At 47.8% G+C, this 22,042-nt stretch overlaps 1 protein-coding gene across 1 annotated transcript in view; it reads left to right on the forward strand.

The window, feature by feature from the left end:
- Positions 1-10,503: 10,503 nt before the first annotated feature.
- The window catches only part of FAM168A (family with sequence similarity 168 member A), a 91,421-nt gene continuing 79,882 nt past the window's right edge, over positions 10,504-22,042 (forward strand). Inside the window, exon 1 of the mRNA XM_073548573.1 lies at positions 10,504-10,656. The gene's annotated coding sequence lies outside the window, so the exon portion shown is untranslated. The remainder of the gene's footprint in view (positions 10,657-22,042) is intronic.

The raw sequence follows: 22,042 nt of genomic DNA on the forward strand, positions 1-22,042 counted from the left end.
ATACCTCATATGTGGGAGAAAACTACTGTATGGGCACACGTCAGGGCTCGGAAGGGAAGTAGTGACGTTTTGGAATGCAGACTTTGATGGAATGGTCTGCGGGTGTCATGTTGCGTTTGGAGAGCCCCTGATGTACCTAAACACTGGAAACCCCCCACAAGTGACCCCATTTTGGAAACTAGACCCCCTAATGAACTTATCTAGATGTGTGGCGAGCACTTTGAACCCCCCAGTGCTTCACAGAAGTTTATAACGACCGGGCGTGAAAATAAAAATATCGTATTTTTTCAACAAACATCATCTTTTAGTCCCCATTTTTTTTATTTTCCCAAGGGTAACAGGAGAAATTGGACCCCAAAAGTTGTTGTCCAATTTGTCCTGAGTACGCTGATACCTCATATGTGGGAGAAAACTACTGTATGGGCACACGTCGGGGCTCGGAAGGGAAGTAGTGACGTTTTGGAATGCAGACTTTGATGGATTGGTATGCGGGTGTCATATGCGTTTGGAGAGCCCCTAATGTACCTAAACTATTGAAACTCCCCACAAGTGACCCCATTTTTGAAACTAGACCCCCCACCGAGCTTATCTAGATGTGTGGAGAGCACTTTGAACCCCCAAGTGCTTCACAGAAGTTTATAACGCCTGGGCGTGAAAATAAAAAAAACATTTTTTTACGCAAAATTATATTTTTGCCCCCAATTTTTTATTTTCCTAAGGGTAACAGGAGAAATTGGACCCCAAAAGTTGTTTTGTAATTTGTCCTGAGTAGGCTGATACCCTACATGTGGGGGTAAAACACTGTTTGGGCACATGGCAGAGCTTGGAAGGGAAGGAGCACCATTTGACTTTTTCAACGCAGAATTGGCTGGAATTGAGATCAGACGCCATGTTGCCTTTGGAGAGCACCTGATGTGCCCAAACAGTGGAAACCCCCAATTATAACTCCAACCCGAACCTCAACACACCCCTAACCCTAATCTGAGCCCTAGCCCTAACCCTAGCCCTAACCCTAGCCCTAACCCTAACCCTAACCCTAGCCCTAACCCTAGCCCTAACCCTAACCCTAGCCCTAACCCTACCGGGAAAATGGAAATAAATACATTTTCTTTTAGTTTTATTATTTTTCCCTAACTAAGGGGGTGATAATGGTGGATTTGATTTCCTATTTATGGCGGTTTTTATGTTTGGCGGCTGTCGCACGCTAAAAGACACTTTTTATTGTAAAAATAGTTTTTGCATCACCACATATTGTGAGCTATAATTTTTCCGTATTTTGACCCACCGAGTCATGTGAGGTCTTATTTTTTGCGGGACGAGTTGACGTTTTTATTGGTACCATTTTCGGGCACGTGACATTTTTTGATCGCTTTTTATTCCGATTTTTGGGACGCAGAATGAACAAAAACCAGCATTTCATGAATTTCTTTTGGGGGGGTGCGTTTACACCGTTCCGCGTGCGGTAAAATTGATAAAGCGGTTTTATTCTTCGGGTCAGTACGGTTACAGCGATACCTCATTTAGGTCGTTTTTTTATGTTTTGTCGGTTTTTTGCAATGAAAACTATTTTATATAAAAAATAATTATTTTTGTATCGCTTTATTCTGCGAGCTATAACTTTTTTATTTTTTTGCGGATGATGCTGTATGGTGGATCGTTTTTTGCAGGACAAGATGACGTTTTCAGCGGTACCGTGCATATTTATATGCGTCTTTTTGATCGCGCGTTATTGCACTTTTTGTTCGGTGGTATGATAATAAATCATTATTTTTTGCTTCGTTTTTTATTTTTATTTTTTAAGGGGTTCGCTAAAGGGGTTAACTAATGGGACAGTTTTATAGGGCAGGTCATTACGGACGCGGCGATACCAAATATGTGTACTTTTATTGTTTTTGTTTTTTTTTATTTTGAAAAAATGGATTTATTGGGGAATATTTTTTTTTTTTTTACTGATTTATTTAGCGATTTTTTTTAAATTATTTTTAACACTTTTTTTTTTTTTTTTTACTTTATTACCTTGTCCCAGGTGGGACATCACTGTCCTGTGACAGATCGCTGATCTGTCACATCACAGATCACTGTGACAGATCAGCGATCTGTCACAGGCACTGCTGCAGACTTCCTCATGCCTGCGCTTTGCAGGCAGTGAGGAAGTCAGCTCCCTGCAGGCCCCCGTCGCCATCTTGGATCCGGGGGCCTGTAGGGAAAGAGCCCCCCGCAGCAGCGCTGCACATTGCGCTGCCGTGGGGGGCTCAGGGAAGCACGGAGGGAGCCCCCTCCCTGCCGATGCTTCCCTTTAACCCCCGGTACACCGCGATCGCGTTTGATCGCGGTGTGCAAGGGGTTAACGTGTCGGGGGCGGTCCGTGACCGCCCCTGACACATTGTGCCGGGTGTCAGCTATGATAATTAGCTGACACTCGGCCGCGATCTGCGGCGCTCACCACGTGGGCGCCGCTGATCGCGATGACGTAATATTCCGTCCATGGTAATTAGGTCCATGGACACATGGACGGAATATTACGTCAATTGTAGGTAAGGGGTTAAAGAACAAGAGGACCAGAGATATTAAATTTTATATATTTAATCCGGAAAGGTAGGCAGTGTTTATAAAAAATGATACAACAATGATACAAAATGGGAACAAAACAATACAGTATATACAATTACATAAAATAATGAAAGATAAGTACTAAACATGATGTTGCAGGAATAGCTCTTATCATTTTGTAGGGAAGCACTCTGATTAGGAAAATGGAACCTTCTCACAGCGAATTGTGTCTTCCAGAATATGAACAATAACTGAATCCCAACCTCTGATTTTTATTAGATCAAGGTTAAGCCAACATACCTTTCCTTGGTGAGCTGATATAGGGGCTGGTCATGGGATGTGCTGGGTCTTTCAGAATTTTATGAGATCCCCAACTTTTAGGATATCTTTACCCCTGGAGGTCCCAAGTGGGAGATATCATGGTCATGTTTCCTATCACAATTTTACCTTTCTAATGAGACGAAACACAGAATGGATTGCATCATCCATCTGACCCATATTAAGACGGATGTTTTGGGCTGGCCTTATGTTGATGTGAGTGTATGCAAAATGTTTGTCCTTTTGCTACGACACCGGAAACATATCTCCCATAAGTATGGAATTGATGCAAACCCCAATATTCATCACTGACCAGTGACTCCAGAAATTCTGACACCAGCGCTTTAACAAAGGAAGCGCTTGCCTCAGAAGTGTATTTTTCCACCTCTGAATATACTAATCCTAGTCTTCTCTGTTGTGATTACCTGGTCACTGCATGAGGTCCTACTTCAATGGAGGTTGAAGTGTCAGCTTTCTCTCACATCCCCAGTTATAATTAATCCTATATGTTCATTGTGAAGGTGATATTTCCCTCTCTGGAGTTGTCTTTATGGATTTTTTTTAAATTATTTTTTCTCTACGACAGTTTTCTTCAGTTGCCCACAACCGGTGCGACAGCCGTCAGCTGAACATTTGTTTGGAAGTCATCTACTGTTATCATCGCCCAAGTCCCCCATAAAATTACCTTCTAAAAATGTGATAAAACACTCCCCAATGCATAACTTTCCACTACAAAACTAAAAAGTGCTTATTCTACCATTCTACTGAACAGCATGCGCTGATAAATGGCTTATGATGTTTTTAGAGTAATGCTCAATCTGGTCTTCAATGACTCTGACGCTATCCTTAGGCCAAGTTTACTCTGAACAGTCAAGTCTGCAAATGGCAGATGTAATTGGGTCATTTTGCAGATCTGTGAGTTCATCCTCTGCTTTGCGTGAATATCAGCAGCATTAACCGATTTGAAATCCATATCGCCTGCCACTTTCATGAAATCTCATCCATAAGTACCTGATTTTACATCCGACATCCAATAGTGTACAAAAATCTGTACATTGAAAGGCCCATCCTTATGAAGATGAGTCCTGCAGACAAAGATTTTCCAGAAGAGTCCTAAAAAAAATCTTCTTCTGTCAACGGGTAAAGGACCTTTTAACATGGGGCGATTATAGTGTAAAAGATCATACTATCCCATACGATCCCAATTACTGTCCAGTAAAAATAACCCCGTAATTGCACAATTATCCACAATTTTCCCTGTCCTTGTTAACTAAATCTGTCTTATTGGTCTAAAATAATCATTTTTTAACGTCACATCGTGTAAGCGGGTTTCTGCTAGTCATTAACAGATGGGACTGGAAGAAAGGTAACTAACCAGAACCAGGATGGGTGTGTAGCAAACAAGTCATGCCAGACTAATCTAATTTCCTTCTATGATGGAATCACTGACTTGGTGGTGTTAGGGACGGCGGAACGCACTAAATAATAAATAATAGTAAGTGCGTTCGCCACCCGGGGTCCACCGTGCAGAGGTGTTATGCTGCTGCTACGTAACGGCAGACGCTCAATATGGTGGTATAACGCACGTGGGTCGAACCTCACCCGGTGAGCACTGGGCGGACTCTGTTACTTCACAGAGGCGCCGAAGCGTTAAACACAAATGCCGAGCCTGTTGAACTCACAGGTCTCAGTGGAATGCACGCAAGGTATATGGTCACAGGACTCGGGCCCAAGACACAGGGTCAGCGTCCTTATAGACCTACCGTACGTGCGGCGTCGCAACCGCGGACGCCAATAAGTACTGCTGACTGCAGCGCGGCGACAGACACTGTCGCTGTACGACAATGCCCGGTAGCAGGCACACTGTCGGACGCTAGTACCGTGGATGCTATGCACTGTGGCCTGTAGCTTGCCACTGACTGGCGCTGACTCTAACACTAGTTCCCTATCCACAAACATAATATCAGAGGGAGAGGAATCTTAATGAGTCATTTGCAAGTCCATGCATCCGTCATCATTCACACAGGTAGCAACTAGAGTCTATACTAGCGCATGGCCAAGCGGCCATGCAAACCTTTTATAGCCAGGACCTTCTGGAAGCTTCCAGATCCCTGAGATGGACCAATCAGATCAGGAGAAGGACCTGTGCATGTGACTCCCGATCTCCAATGGGGGATCGTCTTGTGAGCATGCTCAGTGGAGCGACGGAAGGACTTAGCCTCTGGAGTGGCTTGCTGCTGAGCACCCTGCATTGCTAATGCTGGCCCAGAGGTGGCAGCAACAGCCAGACCCACAGAGCTGGTCTGAGCAGAGCGTCGGGAACCACAAGTCTGCTGTGCAAGCTCCTCTGCAGTTGATGGAGAATGGGAGACCGCTGAATGCAAGGTTCTGGATTCCTGCTGTGCTGCTGCAGGAACCCGACGCCTAACAGGTGGATCAGGGAAATGCGGTAGATATAGTATAACTTGACTTCAGCAAAGCATTTGATAAAGTATCTCATACTATCCTTATTGAAAAAATGACCAAGTACGGAATTGACAAGGCTACTGTTAGGTGGATTAATAACTGGCTCAGTGATCGTACTCAAAGAGTGATAATATGGTTTCACATCCAATTGGAAGAATATTTCCAGTGGGGTATCATAAGGCTCTGTCCTTGCTCCGGTGTTGTTCAACATTTTCATAAATGATCTAGATAAGGAAACTGAAGGTGAAATAATCAAATTTGCAGATGATGCAAAGCTAGGAGGGATAGCTAGCACTAGAGAAGACAAAGAATTCAGAAGAATCTAGATAAGCTTGAACAATGGGTAATGACTAATAGAATGGTATTTAACAGGGAGAAATGCAAGAATCTACATCTGGGCAAGAAAAACAAAAATTACATCTACAGAATGGGAGGAATAGAACTAAGCAACAGCACGTGTGAAAAACACTTGGGTATACTAATAGATCACAGACCACACGAGTTAACAGTGAGATGCAGCAGCAAAAAAGGCAAACACAGTTACAGGATGTATCAAGAGAAGCATACAGTCTAGATCACGTGAAGTCATTATTGCCCTCTACCCCTCTTTGATCAGAACTCATCTGGAATACTGTGTCCAGTTCTGGGCAACACATTTTACAAAAGACATTGAAAACCTGGAACAAGTTCAGAGAAGAGCGACCAGGATGGTTAGCAGACTGCAAAGTATGTCCTACGAGGAACGGTTAAAGGATCTGGGAATGATTAGCTTGCAAAAAAGAAGACTGAGAGGAGACTTAATAGCGGTCTACTAATATCTGAAGGGCTGTCACATTGTAGAAGGATCAACTTTATTCTCATTTGCACAAGGAAAGACTAGAAGCAATGGGATGAAACTGAATGGGAGGAGACACAGATTAGATATTAGAAAAAACTTTTTGACAGTGAGGGTGATCAATGAGTGGAACAGGCTGCCACGAGAAGTGGTGAGTTCTCCTTCAATGGAAGTCTTCACACAGAGGCTGGATGGTTTAGTGATTCCTGCATTGAGCTGGGGGTTAGACATGATGACCCTGGAGGTTCTTTCCAACTCTAACATTCTATGAGAGACGAGCATCCCGAAAAGCCACCTTGTTTCAGGTATATGTAAGATCAGCACTTGTTTTCATATTTAGCTTCACCCAGATCATTAAAACCTTGCTCAGGCGGCAGGAGGCCTCCAGAGTATTCAGGTAGTTGATGTTCCTGCAGCTACGCTGAAATACCACTGCAAACACAACTCTGCTATTCAGGTCTTTGTGGTTCCAGTACAGCTACATCAGCCACTGCTGCTACAACTCTGCTATTACAGTCAGCATTGCTCCACCACTGTTACATCAGTCATGGCTGTTCCAGCTCTGCTATACCAGTTATATTGGGGTCTCCCCCTCAAGTGATCTGTATATCAGGGTGTCCCCCTCAGGTGACCTGTATATTGGGGTCTCCCCCCAGGTGTCCTGTATATTGGGGTTCCCCCTCAGGTGCCCTGTATTTTGGGGTCTCCCCCCAGGTGCCCTGTATATTGGGGTTCCCCCTGAGGTGTCCTGTATTTTGGGGTCTCCCCCCAGGTGTCCTGTATATTGGGGTTCCCCCTCAGGTGTCCTGTATTTTGGGGTCTCCCCCTCAGGTGTCCTGTATATTGGGGTCTCCCTCCCAGGTGTCCTGTATTTTGGGGTCTCCCCTCAGGTGTCCTGTATAACGGGGTTCCCCCTCAGGTGTCCTGTATATTGGGGTCTCCCCCTCAGGTGGTCTGTATTTTGGGGTCTCCCCCCAGGTGTCCTGTATATTGGGGTTCCCCCTCAGGTGTCCTGTATTTTGGGGTCTCCCCCCAGGTGTCCTGTATATTGGGGTCTCCCCCTCAGGTGGTCTGTATATTGGGGTCTCCCCCTCAGGTGGTCTGTATTTTGGGGTCTCCCCCTCAGGTGTCCTGTATATTGGGGTTCCCCCTCAGGTGTCCTGTATATTGGGGTCTCCCCCTCAGGTGTCCTGTATATTGGGGTCTCCCCCCCAGGTGTCCTGTATTTTGGGGTCTCCCCCTCAGGTGTCCTGTATAACGGGGTTCCCCCTCAGGTGTCCTGTATATTGGGGTCTCCCCCTCAGGTGTCCTGTATTTTGGGGTCTCCCCCCAGGTGTCCTGTATATTGGGGTCTCCCCCCCAGGTGTCCTGTATTTTGGGGTCTCCCCCTCAGGTGTCCTGTATATTGGGGTCTCCCCCTCAGGTGTCCTGTATATTGGGGTCTCCCCCCCAGGTGTCCTGTATTTTGGGGTCTCCCCCTCAGGTGTCCTGTATAACGGGGTCTCCCCCTCAGGTGTCCTGTATTTTGGGGTCTCCCCCTCAGGTGTCCTGTATATTGGGGTCTCCCCCCCAGGTGTCCTGTATTTTGGGGTCTCCCCCTCAGGTGTCCTGTATAACGGGGTTCCCCCTCAGGTGTCCTGTATATTGGGGTCTCCCCCTCAGGTGTCCTGTATATTGGGGTCTCCCCCTCAGGTGGTCTGTATTTTGGGGTCTCCCCCCAGGTGTCCTGTATATTGGGGTTCCCCCTCAGGTGTCCTGTTTTTTGGGGTCTCCCCCCAGGTGTCCTGTATATTGGGGTTCCCCCTCAGGTCGTCTGTATATTGGGGTCTCCCCCTCAGGTGGTCTGTATTTTGGGGTCTCCCCCCAGATGTCCTGTATATTGGGGTTCCCCCTCAGGTGTCCTGTATTTTGGGGTCTCCCCCCAGGTGTCCTGTATATTGGGGTTCCCCCTCAGGTGTCCTGTATATTGGGGTCTCCCCCTCAGGTGTCCTGTATTTTGGGGTCTCCCCCTCAGGTGTCCTGTATATTGGGGTCTCCCCCCCAGGTGTCCTGTATATTGGGGTCTCCCCCTCAGGTGTCCTGTATTTTGGGGTCTCCCCCTCAGGTGTCCTGTATATTGGGGTCTCCCCCCCAGGTGTCCTGTATATTGGGGTCTCCCCCTCAGGTGTCCTGTATATTGGGGTCTCCCCCTCAGGTGTCCTGTATTTTGGGGTCTCCCCCTCAGGTGTCCTGTATATTGGGGTCTCCCCCCCAGGTGTCCTGTATATTGGGGTCTCCCCCTCTTGTGTCCTGTATATTGGGGTCTCCCCCTCAGGTGTCCTGTATATTGGGGTCTCCCCCTCAGGTGTCCTGTATATTGGGGTCTCCCCCCCAGGTGTCCTGTATATTGGGGTCTCCCCCCCAGGTGTCCTGTATATTGGGGTCTCCCCCTCAGGTGTCCTGTATATTGGGGTCTCCCCCTCAGGTGTCCTGTATTTTGGGGTCTCCCCCTCAGGTGTCCTGTATATTGGGGTCTCCCCCTCAGGTGGTCTGTATTTTGGGGTCTCCCCCCAGGTGTCCTGTATATTGGGGTTCCCCCTCAGGTGTCCTGTTTTTTGGGGTCTCCCCCCAGGTGTCCTGTATATTGGGGTCTCCCCCCCAGGTGTCCTGTATATTGGGGTCTCCCCCTCAGGTGTCCTGTATATTGGGGTCTCCCCCTCAGGTGTCCTGTATATTGGGGTCTCCCCCTCAGGTGTCCTGTATATTGGGGTCTCCCCCTCAGGTGGTCTGTATTTTGGGGTCTCCCCCCAGGTGTCCTGTATATTGGGGTTCCCCCTCAGGTGTCCTGTTTTTTGGGGTCTCCCCCCAGGTGTCCTGTATATTGGGGTTCCCCCTCAGGTCGTCTGTATATTGGGGTCTCCCCCTCAGGTGGTCTGTATTTTGGGGTCTCCCCCCAGATGTCCTGTATATTGGGGTTCCCCCTCAGGTGTCCTGTATTTTGGGGTCTCCCCCCAGGTGTCCTGTATATTGGGGTTCCCCCTCAGGTGTCCTGTATATTGGGGTCTCCCCCTCAGGTGTCCTGTATTTTGGGGTCTCCCCCTCAGGTGTCCTGTATATTGGGGTCTCCCCCCCAGGTGTCCTGTATATTGGGGTCTCCCCCTCAGGTGTCCTGTATTTTGGGGTCTCCCCCTCAGGTGTCCTGTATATTGGGGTCTCCCCCCCAGGTGTCCTGTATATTGGGGTCTCCCCCTCAGGTGTCCTGTATATTGGGGTCTCCCCCTCAGGTGTCCTGTATTTTGGGGTCTCCCCCTCAGGTGTCCTGTATATTGGGGTCTCCCCCCCAGGTGTCCTGTATATTGGGGTCTCCCCCCCAGGTGTCCTGTATATTGGGGTCTCCCCCCCAGGTGTCCTGTATATTGGGGTCTCCCCCTCAGGTGTCCTGTATATTGGGGTCTCCCCCCCAGGTGTCCTGTATATTGGGGTCTCCCCCCCAGGTGTCCTGTATATTGGGGTCTCCCCCCCAGGTGTCCTGTATATTGGGGTCTCCACCTCAGGTGTCCTGTATTTTGGGGTCTCCCCCTCAGGTGTCCTGTATATTGGGGTCTCCCCCCCAGGTGTCCTGTATATTGGGGTCTCCCCCTCAGGTGTCCTGTATATTGGGGTCTCCCCCTCAGGTGTCCTGTATTTTGGGGTCTCCCCCTCAGGTGTCCTGTATATTGGGGTCTCCCCCCCAGGTGTCCTGTATATTGGGGTCTCCCCCCCAGGTGTCCTGTATATTGGGGTCTCCACCTCAGGTGTCCTGTATTTTGGGGTCTCCCCCTCAGGTGTCCTGTATATTGGGGTCTCCCCCCCAGGTGTCCTGTATATTGGGGTCTCCCCCTCAGGTGTCCTGTATATTGGGGTCTCCCCCTCAGGTGTCCTGTATATTGGGGTCTCCCCCCCAGGTGTCCTGTATATTGGGGTCTCCCCCTCAGGTGTCCTGTATTTTGGGGTCTCCCCCTCAGGTGTCCTGTATATTGGGGTCTCCCCCCCAGGTGTCCTGTATATTGGGGTCTCCCCCTCAGGTGTCCTGTATATTGGGGTCTCCCCCCCAGGTGTCCTGTATATTGGGGTCTCCCCCTCAGGTGTCCTGTATTTTGGGGTCTCCCCCTCAGGTGTCCTGTATATTGGGGTCTCCCCCCCAGGTGTCCTGTATATTGGGGTCTCCCCCTCTTGTGTCCTGTATTTTGGGGTCTCCCCCTCATGTGTCCTGTGTGTCGGGGTCTCCCCTCAGATAATCAGTGCATTGGGGTCGGTATTGTGGGGGTCACCCCGGTATCTGGGGGTCTCCATGGCCCCGGGGTCTCCTCCCCCACCCGGAGGTGATGTCACGGTGACAGGCCGCAGCTTCCCGCCTCCCGCTCGTCTCCTCCTCCTTCATCCCTCACAGAGAAAGGACGGAGCCGACATCAGAGCAACCGGGACACGGAGGGAAGAACCGGGACACGAAGGACGAGGGCCGCGCACCGGTCAGTGTCTGTGGGCCGGGGGCCTGGTGATACCAGCACGGGGGAGGGGCGCCGGAGTCACGGGGGGCTGTGTGCCGTGTGACTGCTCGGGAATGTCGGCGGCTGTGGAGGTGGAATGTGTGTGGGGGTCGTACGGGGGATCCGGCAAGATGTGAAGGATGTTTAGGGGGGCACATTGAGGCACCGGGGTTATACGGAGGAGGCATGGCCGGGTGTGGGGTATATATGAGGTGGGGGACACGGCGAGATACAGGGGGCACACGGCCAGGTGTGGGGCTCTATACGAGGGGGCACACGGCCAGGTGTGGGGCTCTATACGAGGGGGCACACGGCCAGGTGTGGGGCTCTATACGAGGGGGCACACGGCCAGGTGTGGGGCTCTGTACGAGGGGGCACACGGCCAGGTGTGGGGCTCTGTACGAGGGGGCACACGGCCAGGTGTGGGGCTCTGTACGAGGGGGCACACGGCCAGGTGTGGGGCTCTGTACGAGGGGGCGAGCGGCCAGGTGTGGGGCTCTGTACGAGGGGGCACGCGGCCAGGTGTGGGGCTCTGTACGAGGGGGCACGCGGCCAGGTGTGGGGCTCTGTACGAGGGGGCACGCGGCCAGGTGTGGGGCTCTATACGAGGGGGCACACGGCCAGGTGTGGGGCTCTATACGAGGGGGCACACGGCCAGGTGTGGGGCTCTGTACGAGGGGGCACACGGCCAGGTGTGGGGCTCTGTACGAGGGGGCACACGGCCAGGTGTGGGGCTCTGTACGAGGGGGCACACGGCCAGGTGTGGGGCTCTGTACGAGGGGGCACACGGCCAGGTGTGGGGCTCTGTACGAGGGGGCACACGGCCAGGTGTGGGGCTCTGTACGAGGGGGCACACGGCCAGGTGTGGGGCTCTGTACGAGGGGGCACACGGCCAGGTGTGGGGCTCTGTACGAGGGGGCACACGGCCAGGTGTGGGGCTCTGTACGAGGGGGCACGCGGCCAGGTGTGGGGCTCTGTACGAGGGGGCACGCGGCCAGGTGTGGGGCTCTGTACGAGGGGGCACGCGGCCAGGTGTGGGGCTCTGTACGAGGGGGCACGCGGCCAGGTGTGGGGCTCTGTACGAGGGGGCACGCGGCCAGGTGTGGGGCTCTGTACGAGGGGGCACGCGGCCAGGTGTGGGGCTCTGTACGAGGGGGCACGCGGCCAGTTGTGGGGCTCTGTACGAGGGGGCACGCTGCGGGGCCAGTTGTGGGGCTCTGTACGAGGGGGCACGCTGCGGGGCCAGGTGAAGGGCTCTGTACGAGGGGGCGCGCTGCGGGGCTCTATACGAGGGGGCACGCTGCGGGGCCAGGTGAAGGGCTCTATACGAGGGGGCGCGCGGCGCGCTGCGGGGCTCTATACGAGGGGGCACGCTGCGGGGCCAGGTGAAGGGCTCTATACGAGGGGGCGCGCTGCGGGGCTCTATACGAGGGGGCGCGCTGCGGGGCCAGGTGAAGGGCTCTATACGAGGGGGCGCGCGGCGAGGTGCGGGGCTCTATACGAGGGAGAAGGTTACTGATGGGCGCTGGTGTAGGGTCACATTATCACACCCCATGTGAAGGGCACTGATGTGGTGTTTATCAGCCGCTTTGATCAGACCGTTACTACCCTTTTCTGGACAGACACAATTACACCTATTTGGATCCTTGTTTCTCCTGGTGACGTCGGTTCCGCAGACCTCCTCTTTTTTTATTGCGGCGTTGGTTCCGCAGACCTCCTCTTTATTGCATAGACCTGGAGTTATTTTTTTTTCCCCCATATCTGTAGTGTTTTTGTGGCGTTTGCAGGGGAACATACGACCAGAGGCCTAATGCTCTGCAGGTGATATGTAGTATTACATGGCGGCTTTTTTTTTTCTGATCAGCAGCTCCGCTTTCTGCTCGTCCTCGACTCAAGTTGCCCGTGTTGGCACGTCATCTGAACTGTGTGGAGGGGGCTGGCTCATTGCTTATTTCAATAGCTAAGCCACCCCCGTTCTGTTTGTATGGCTGACAAATAGACAGAAGACGGGGGGCTGGCTTAGCTTATGCACCGAAAACCCCTTTAACGCTAGTTTATCCTGTAAGTAGTTTTTGCACACGTGATGGCGGCGCAATTGCATAATAAACCCTTTACCTAGCAATTATGCCCTTGATGGCATAGAGAGATCTCCTAAATGATGCCCTTAATATTCATTTTTTTTTAAGCCCAGCTTCTTATTCCATTCAGTCTTCTGTGGGAAGGAAGTGACGGCCCCTGTGGGTCCTCGGTCGGCACATATTCCCCATCTGGAACCAGGTCATGGTGCTAATCACGGAGTGTGAAATGCTGTGAATGATATCAGGGGTTTTATTTCAGTCCCCCTTACCCATCCCAAGACTGCAGCTGGCTTCGCTTTGGCAGATAACAGGGAACAATAGATGGCATTCAGAAGGGGGCTGACTGCAGGTGTAGTGTCCCCTTTTTTTAAGGCTTCATTTTCCTTTATTAGGCACATGAAAGAAATGCTTATGTTTGTGAATCTTCAGGCTCTAGATGACTCGGGAGAAAGGAAGCGTTTGACTTCCGAGTGGAGGATATCGGTGTTAAGCGCTTGCATTATTAATAAGTAATGTGCAGCGGTCGGGATGGACCTGGAGCAGCTTTGGAGGCAGGAAGGAGCGATCCTGAGGCTGCACGGTGCATGCTATGGGGAAATATCGTGCACGGCCGTCCATCAGCAGCCTGCTGGCACCACTTTGTGCTGCAGAGTCTGACAATTACTGCTGCCCCTCTCTTTTGTTCTGCTGCGTTTGCACCTCTCGCCATTGTAGGCTTTATCCTTTTCCTCCCTCGAAAGACTGCATTCTTTTTTTTCTCTCTTCCTAATGTGCTTTCAATAAACTACATTGCAATCGTCAAGTTCTTTGTGCTCTGAAGGACACTTGCAAATCTGCAGCCCTTCAAAGGAACGTCTGGTGCAATTGTGCTGCCCTCCCGGGAGAGGCCGAGTGTAATGTAATGCAGCTCCCGGATACCTGTAGTGCAGCGGATAATTAACCATCATGCTCTGTGCGCGGATAAACACAGAATCACATTTGGTATGCCGCATCTGCGGCTGATGAGACTGACAGGCGATGTGTCTGCTCGCAGGATCCTTGCACGTGTCCGAAATGATTTAGCATTGTTTGAGGCCGCTGCGTGTTTTTTTTTTTTTTTTTTTTTTCCCTTATAAGCTGATCGCACAGGACGTACCCTGGATGAAGAGAAGGCGCCGCCGCAGCACACTGCACATGGTGAGAACCCCGCCATGATGTACTCGCAGGCTGTAGAGGTGCAACTCGCTTACAAGCCGGCGCCATCTGTTCTTCTCTGCATCATTTTACCCCCTAAGGGCAGCAGACGTGAACATAAACCTATGATTGCCAGCCGAGGCGGAAACTATTTTGGGCAGAGCGACTTCCACATTGTCATAATGCTGCAGAAGGAGATACTGCGTCTGATCTCCCCATTTCACCTGCTGCAGCTTCACGTGACGTCTCATGTCGCGGCTGGAATATTGCTTTTTATAAAATCCATTTACGGTATTTTTTTTCCCAAACTGCATGCAGGTAAAATCCACCTAAACTGGGAAACAAAAATCCTGTTAAAGAAATCCACTATTAAAAGCTGCAGAATTTCATAAACTATATTCATAGTTGCAAATATTTTTTTGGGTGCCTTTTTCTTTCTTTTTTTTTTTTCGCTGGGTACCCATAAAAACTTAACATCAGTGGCCTCCTCACTGTAATCCACTGCAGTTGGGGTGGGTGTCAACTAAAATATATACAGCTGCGTGAAAGTGTTTGCCCCCCCCCCCCCTCCTGATTCCCTATTCTTGTGCATGTTTGTCACACTTAAATGTTTCCGTCCGCCAAACAAATGTAAATGTTAGACAATGATAACACAAGTAATCACAAAATGCAGTTTATAAATGAAGGTCTTTATTATTAAGGGAAAAGCAAACTAGACCTACAGGGCCCTGTGTGAAGAACTGATGCCCCCCCCCCCCCCCCCCAAGCTGGTTGGGCCGCCCTTAGCAGCAACAACTGCAGTCAAGCATTTGCGATAACTGGCAATGAGTCTTTTACAACGCTCTGGAGGGATTTTGGCCCCTCACCTTTGCAGAATTGTTGTAATTCAGCCACATTGTAGGGTTACCGAGCATGAACCGCCTTCTTAAGGTCATGCCACAGCATTTCAATCAGATTAAGATCAGGATTTTTGACTAGGCCACTCCAAAGTCTTAGTTTTGTTTTTCTTAAGCTATTCAGGGGTGGACTTGCTGGTGTGTTTTGGATTATTGTCCTGCTGCATAACCCAAGTGCGCTTCAGTGTAAGCTACAACAGGAGCGTGGGATGTATTGACAAGCACGAGGCAGATCAAGAGTTAAACGGTATTTAATACAGGGAATACTCAACGCAGGGAGAGAATAGGGGGAGGTATGGGAGGTTAATGTTCAGGAAGAGAACAAGTGTTCAGATAACAGGTAGACTTATCAGTCTGTTTCCAGAGGATGGAGGCTTGGAGATCCCGTGATGGCATTGTAGGAGACGCGTGAATTCTCTGGCCTAGTCCTGGAGGAAGGTGAGCACTGTCTCTTGACAGCCGGGACATATCCTGGCTCTCCTAGGCGTAGTGTTGCTGTACTGGGGCGAGGTGTCCGTGGCCTCAGCCTGCATACCAGAATAGGGGTGGGGTCAGTCATACTAGGATGAGATGGGGGGGGGGGGGGGTGGCCTGCATACCAGAATAGGGGTGGGGCCAGTCATACTAGGATGAGATGGGGGGGGGGGGGGCCTGCATACCAGAATAGGGATGGGGCCATGCATACTAGGACGAGATGGGGGGACCCTGCATACCAGGATAGGGGTGGGGCCATGCATACAAGGATAGGGATGAGGGTGGTCATTCCTGCCAGGATACGGATGAGGTGGGCCACGCACACCAGGATACGGATGAGGTGGGCCACGCACACCAGGATACGGATGAGGTGGGCCACGCACACCAGGATACGGATGAGGTGGGCCACGCACACCAGGATACGCGATAATAAGTACAGAATTGACCACATTTTTTACTTCATTTTTTTTCTCTCCTAATTTCCTCCTCTAAAACCTAGGTGCGTCTTACAGTCTGAAAAATACAGTACTTTGTTTCACGTGTGTTCCAGAATTTATTTGAATCACAGCATGATATCTAGCTTTTGAACAGTTTTTGTTTTAAGGGTAGGGGGACACTTTTTCACACAGGACTCTGTAGGTTTGGATTTCTTTTTCCCTTAATAATGACCTTCATTTAAAAACTGCATTATGTGTTATCTTTGTCTAATATTTTCATTTGTTTGGGGATTTGCACACTAAAATGTTTCAGAAAAATAGGAAATCAGGAAGGGGAGGCACTCTCACACAGCTGTGTTTATTTAATAGTGGCCTTAAAATATGCGAAACCAGATTTGATTTTCAAGTACCGGACCCCGACCCGCTTTTTTTTTTTTTTTTTATTTTTTTATTTCCTGGCTTTTTTTCTTTTTGGTGGGGGGGCATCATATGACCACTGCAGTAAATCAGTGGCCACCAACTAGCTGCAGCGTTGACCTTCAGACTTCATGGCTGCTGATTTGCTTCAGTGGAGAGATGTATCTTATTTTAAGGCCAACATTGAATCATTTGTACAATAAGGCCTCTTTCACACTTCCGTTTTTTTTTTTTTTTTTTTTTTTTTTTTTTTTGGTCAGTTGCAATCCGTGAAAAAATGCAAAAGATGGATCCGTTTCTGTTGTGACACCAACGTATGCCACCGGACCGTTGTTTTGATGTATCCGCTGAAGTCGGAAATTTAAAGGAACCGCAGCCTAGAAAAGGAGAGAGCGAGAGAATTTTTTTTCTGCTGCCAGAATGGGATTTGGGGTTAAATTTCTGGCAAGGAAATTCTTCCAGGCATGCTCAGTGTAAACAAGCGGATCCGTGCACACAAAAAAAAGTTTCATTATCCGTCCACTCAAGTAAGCAGACGCCAAAATTTTGGCGGATCCGTCAAAAAACGGATCCAACGGATAACCATCCGTCAAAATCCGCCGCTAATGCAAGTCAATGGGGAAAAAATGGACCCACCAAAAATAATGGCGGATACGTTTTTTTTTGCAAAACGGCGGATTTTGACTGGGAACAAACGTAAGTGTGAATCAGGCTTTAAAGGGAAGGGTATTGCAGCCCTCTGGCCACCCATGGTTTCCCCTTTCTAATTCTGTTGAACCCACTGATCCCATGTTTTGACTAATTCTCAACAGCCCCTTTAATATTCACATAAGGTAATTTGGGTCAAATCACTGACATTTTGCTCCGTAGTTGTCACGTTGTCTCGTGTTTGATTACTATGGGGCTGCAGCGCCGCTGATTAATCAAATTCTGAATGTGCCCTTTATGCAGCAGATTAGTGTGATTTATCACATGTTGTTAGTTCATGTTTTCCTGTCTCTACCCAGTAAATTTTCACCAAAGACTACAGTATGTGTCGTTACTGTAGGATCTCTTGATTCCAACAATCAGGGCTGTGGAGTCGATATAAAATGGACCAACTACCGACTCCTAAAATATATAATAAATTGGGTACAGTAGTTCAATGCAGAATGTGCTGAATATTTTTTCATAGGAATTTGGGAAAGTTATGAAATGTCCCATAAATGGCTGTTCTATTCCTGATCTAAGGCTACATTCACACACAGCGTTTTTTGAGGATACGTTTTTCACTTGCAAAAGCAGATCAGCTTTTTAAAAAACTGCATCACCTGAAAGGTTTTTGAGCTCATAGATAATGTTTTCAATAGAGCAGATTTCTAATCTGCTTTTGCTATCTATCCATTTATCCATATCATATCTGTACCAAAAACAATGAAAGCCGGGTAGCACACACTCACTCCTCTTTTTTTCTTTTTTTTTTTTTTTTTTTTTAAAGCACCAGTCAGGTACACCTCATAGCTGCCCAAAAGGACGCCCAGGACAGGCATTGTTCGTCTTCAGTAACACATCAACATCAATTGATAGTTGGAATAAATAGACTGCATTAACCACCACATCTTCTTAAGGTGCAGGCCCTATTTTCAAGTGTAGGGGTGTGCAGTATGAGGTTCTGCAGCAGCTGAGGTGTGCAGTATGAAATTCTGCAGAACAGTATGAGGTTCTGCCCCCCCCCCCCAGGTTTGATCCTGGCTACACCCATGGTGTGAATGCAGCCTGAGGATCTAGGCTTTATCTTAGCGTAGATAAGTCATAGTGTGTGTGTGTGTGTATGTATATATATATATATATATATATATATATATATATATATATATATATATATAATTAATTTGTGGCCGAAAGTATTGACACCCCTGCAATTCTGTCAGATAATACTCGGTTTCTTCCTGAAAATGATTGCAAACACAAATTCTTTGGTATTATTATCTTTATTTAATGTCTTAAATGAAAAAACACAAAAAGTATTGTCCTAAAGCCAAATTGGATATAATTCCACACCAAAAGAGGGTGGACAAAAGTATTGGCACTGTTCGAAAAATCATGTGATGCTTCTCTAATTTGTGCATGGAGAAAAGAAAGAAGACCAAAGAACTGTCTGTTCATGCTTCCTCAAGTCCTCAATCTCAAGGCTACAAGTCCATCTCCAAAGACCTGAATGTTCCTGTGTCTACCGTGCGCAGTGTCATCAAGAAGTTTAAAGCCCATGGCACTGTGGCTAACCTCCCTAGATGTGGACGGAAAAGAAAAATTGACAAGAGATTTCAACGCAAGATTGTGCGGATGTTGGATAAAGAACCTCGACTAACATCCAAACAAGTTCAAGCTGCCCTGCAGTCCGAGGGTACAACAGTGTCAACCCGTACTATCCGTCGGCGTCTGAAAAACCAGGGGAAGAGTCTTGAGGAGATCATTTGCATATTCCCAGTGCCTTCTGGGATAAGTGAAGAGTCTCCGCGAGCTCAACGATCACTGGGTTTTGGCCGTTGCAGCTGAAAAGAGGAAATTGGAAAAACCGCGCGCCGATATTTCGCTCATCTTTCATCGTTTTTAAGAAATCTCAAGATGGAAGAGGCCAGGAGCCATTTGGTGAGCTGCATTTCTTGCTACATGTTCACAGATTTGCCAGTGGAAAAGCCAAACTTCACATGCCACAAATGCAAGCTTGTGTCCCTGTTGGAGGAAAAGTTGCAAAATCTCGAAGAGAGGTTAGCTACGTTGAAGATCATTAAGGAAGGTGAAGAGTTCTTGGACAGAGCAGAATTATCTCTTCATGTTACAGAAAGAGAAGAAATTCGAAGTGCACCTGAAGAAACAGAGGAATGGAGACATGTGACCCAGAGAAGCAGGAGGATCAGGAGGCAGTCAGCACCCATACTGCTCAGGAACCAGTACCAGGCTCTCACGCAGGAAAACGATGAAGAAATACATCAGGATAAGACTTTGCCCACAAACAGCAACCTTGTACGCCCTCAGAGTCCTCCTGGATGGAGAAAGAAAAATGTTGTGAAGAAGCGGAGAGTGGTGGTCATGGGGGATTCCCTGCTGAGAGGAACAGAGGCCGCTATCTGCAGACCGGATATAACTACAAGAGAAATGTGCTGTCTTCCAGGTGCAAAAATTAAAGATGTGTCTGACAGGATATCAGGACTCTTCAGACCTACAGATGACTACCCATTCCTGCTACTACATGTGGGGACAAATGACACCGCAAGAAACGACCTGGAAATCATCTGCAGAGACTTTGAAGACTTAGGCAAGAAAGTGAAAGAACTGAGAGCGCAGGTGGTCTTCTCTTCCATCCTCCCAGTGGATGGCCATGGAACAAGGAGGTGGAATAAGATTCTGCAGGTGAACAACTGGCTACGTCGATGGTGCCGTCAGCAACGATTTGGATTTCTGGATCACGGAGTGAACTACTTATACGATGGACTACTTGCTAGAGATGGGGTGCACCTTACGAAGACTGGAAAGCATGTATTTGGAAGTCGCCTTGCTACACTTGTAAGGAGAGCTTTAAACTAGAACAACATGGGAAGGGAAGCAAAAGACCAGAAAAAGCCATACACCTGACAAATGCTATTGAGAACTCTGCTATTAGAAGTGGAAAGGAAGAACAAAGACGAAAGAATCTAATTAATAAAAATATTGGAGAAAGAGAAACCAATCACAAACTAAAATGTTTCTATACTAATGCACAAAGCATGGGCAACAAACAAGGAGAATTGGAACTACTAACACAGGAAAAGAAATATGATGTCATTGGAATCACTGAAACTTGGTGGGACAATACACATGATTGGAATACAAGACTAGAAGGATACAACTTATTTGCAAGAAACAGACTTGATAAACGAGGAGGGGGTGTCGCATTGTATGTTAGAAATGCGTATATCTGCACAGAGATTGAAGCTTCAGAGACTGGGAGTTCTGTGGAAACTGTTTGGGTAAGAATACAAGGACAGAACAATGGAAAGGACACCATTGTAGGCATTTACTACAGGCCGCCTGTGCAAGCTGAAGATATGGATGAACTCTTTATGCATCAGATGGCCAAGTTCTCCAAAAAATATGACATAGTTGTCATGGGAGATTTCAACTATCCAGACATTTGTTGGGAATCTCTCTCAGGCAAAACTAACAGGTCAAGGAAATTCTTATCCTCTCTTGCTGACAACTTTATCTTCCAAAAGGTAAGGGAAAAAACAAGGGGAACTGCTACCTTGGATCTAATCCTTATAAACAGGGAGGAAATGGTTGAGGAGGTAAAAGTGGCTGGGACCCTAGGAGGTAGCGACCATGCTATTTTGGATTACTAGAGGTGGAAGACCTGTGAAGACTCAGACGTCAAGGTTAGATTTCAGAAAGGCAGATTTTAAGGGATTCAGAAAGAGAATTGGAGGGATCCAATGGCTGGATATCCTTAAAGACAAAAATGTCCAGGAAGGATGGGAAATCTTGAAAAATGAAATTCTCAAAGCACAGTTGTTAACAATTCCGAAAAGAGGGAAGAATAGGAAGCATTTAAGGAAACCAGGATGGATGAACACAGAACTTAAGCACATGCTAAAAAGGAAGAAAAAAATGTTTATAAAATGGAAAGAGGGAGGCATATCTAAAGAAGAATATAATGCTGTCTGCAGAACCTGCAGGGCACAAATCAGATTAGCTAAAGCTGAAAATGAACTGAGGCTTGCAAGAGATGTCAAAAGCAATAATAAAGGATTTTGGGGATATGTCAAAAGTAAAAGAAAAGTCAAAGATGCTATAGGATTTTTACAGGATGAAAATGATGAAATGGTAAGACAGGATGTTGAGAAGGCTGAACTTTTAAATTCCTATTTTGCATCTGTTTTCTCTCAGAAAGGAAATGCAACATCAACTGTTATTCACTGTCCTATTAAGGGAATAGAAGAATCCAGGATATCTATAAACAGAAAGATAGTGAGGAAACACTTAGCTAACCTAAATTAATTCAAGTCTCCAGGTCCAGATGAATTACACCCCAGAGTACTGAAGGAGATAGCAGAAGAAATTTTTGAACCCCTCTCCATAATCTTTGAAAATTCTTGGAGAACAGGAGAACAGGAGAAGTGCCAGAAGACTGGAGAAGAGCAAATGTTGTTCCTATCTTCAAAAAGGGGAAGAAGGTGGACCCAGGGAACTATAGGCCGGTGAGTCTGACTTCTATACCAGGAAAGATCTTTGAACAAATTATTAAACAACATGTATGTCAATACCTGGATAAGAATGAAGTGATTAAACAGAGTCAGCATGGGTTTCTAACTAATAAGTCATGTCAGACTAACTTAATTTCCTTCTATGACGGTATCACTGATTGGGTGGATCAAGGAAATGCTGTAGATATAGTATATCTTGACTTCAGCAAAGCATTTGACAAAGTATCTCATACAATCCTTATTGAAAAAATGACTAAGTATGGAATGGACAAGGCAACTGTTAGGTGGATTCATAACTGGCTTAGTGATCGGACCCAAAGAGTGGTCGTAAATGGCTGCACATCCAGTTGGAAGAATGTCTCAAGTGGGGTACCACAGGGCTCTGTCCTGGGCCCTGTATTGTTCAACATCTTTATCAACGATTTAGATGAAGGAATTGAGGGTAAACTGATTAAATTTGCTGATGACACAAAGCTAGGAGGGATAGCTAACACTAGAGAAGAGGGAGAGAGGATTCAAAAAGATTTAAATAAACTGGAGAAGTGGGCAGCAACTAACAGAATGGTTTTTAACAGGGAGAAATGCAAAGTACTACATCTGGGCAATAAAAATGAAAAAAAGCATATATAGAATGGGAGGAATAGGGCTAAGTGACAGCACATGTGAAAAAGACT

Source organism: Dendrobates tinctorius, unplaced genomic scaffold, assembly GCF_039654945.1.
Source record: "Dendrobates tinctorius isolate UK_male_01 unplaced genomic scaffold, ASM3965494v1 ptg000157l, whole genome shotgun sequence".
Classification (NCBI taxonomy): Eukaryota; Metazoa; Chordata; class Amphibia; order Anura; family Dendrobatidae; genus Dendrobates; species Dendrobates tinctorius.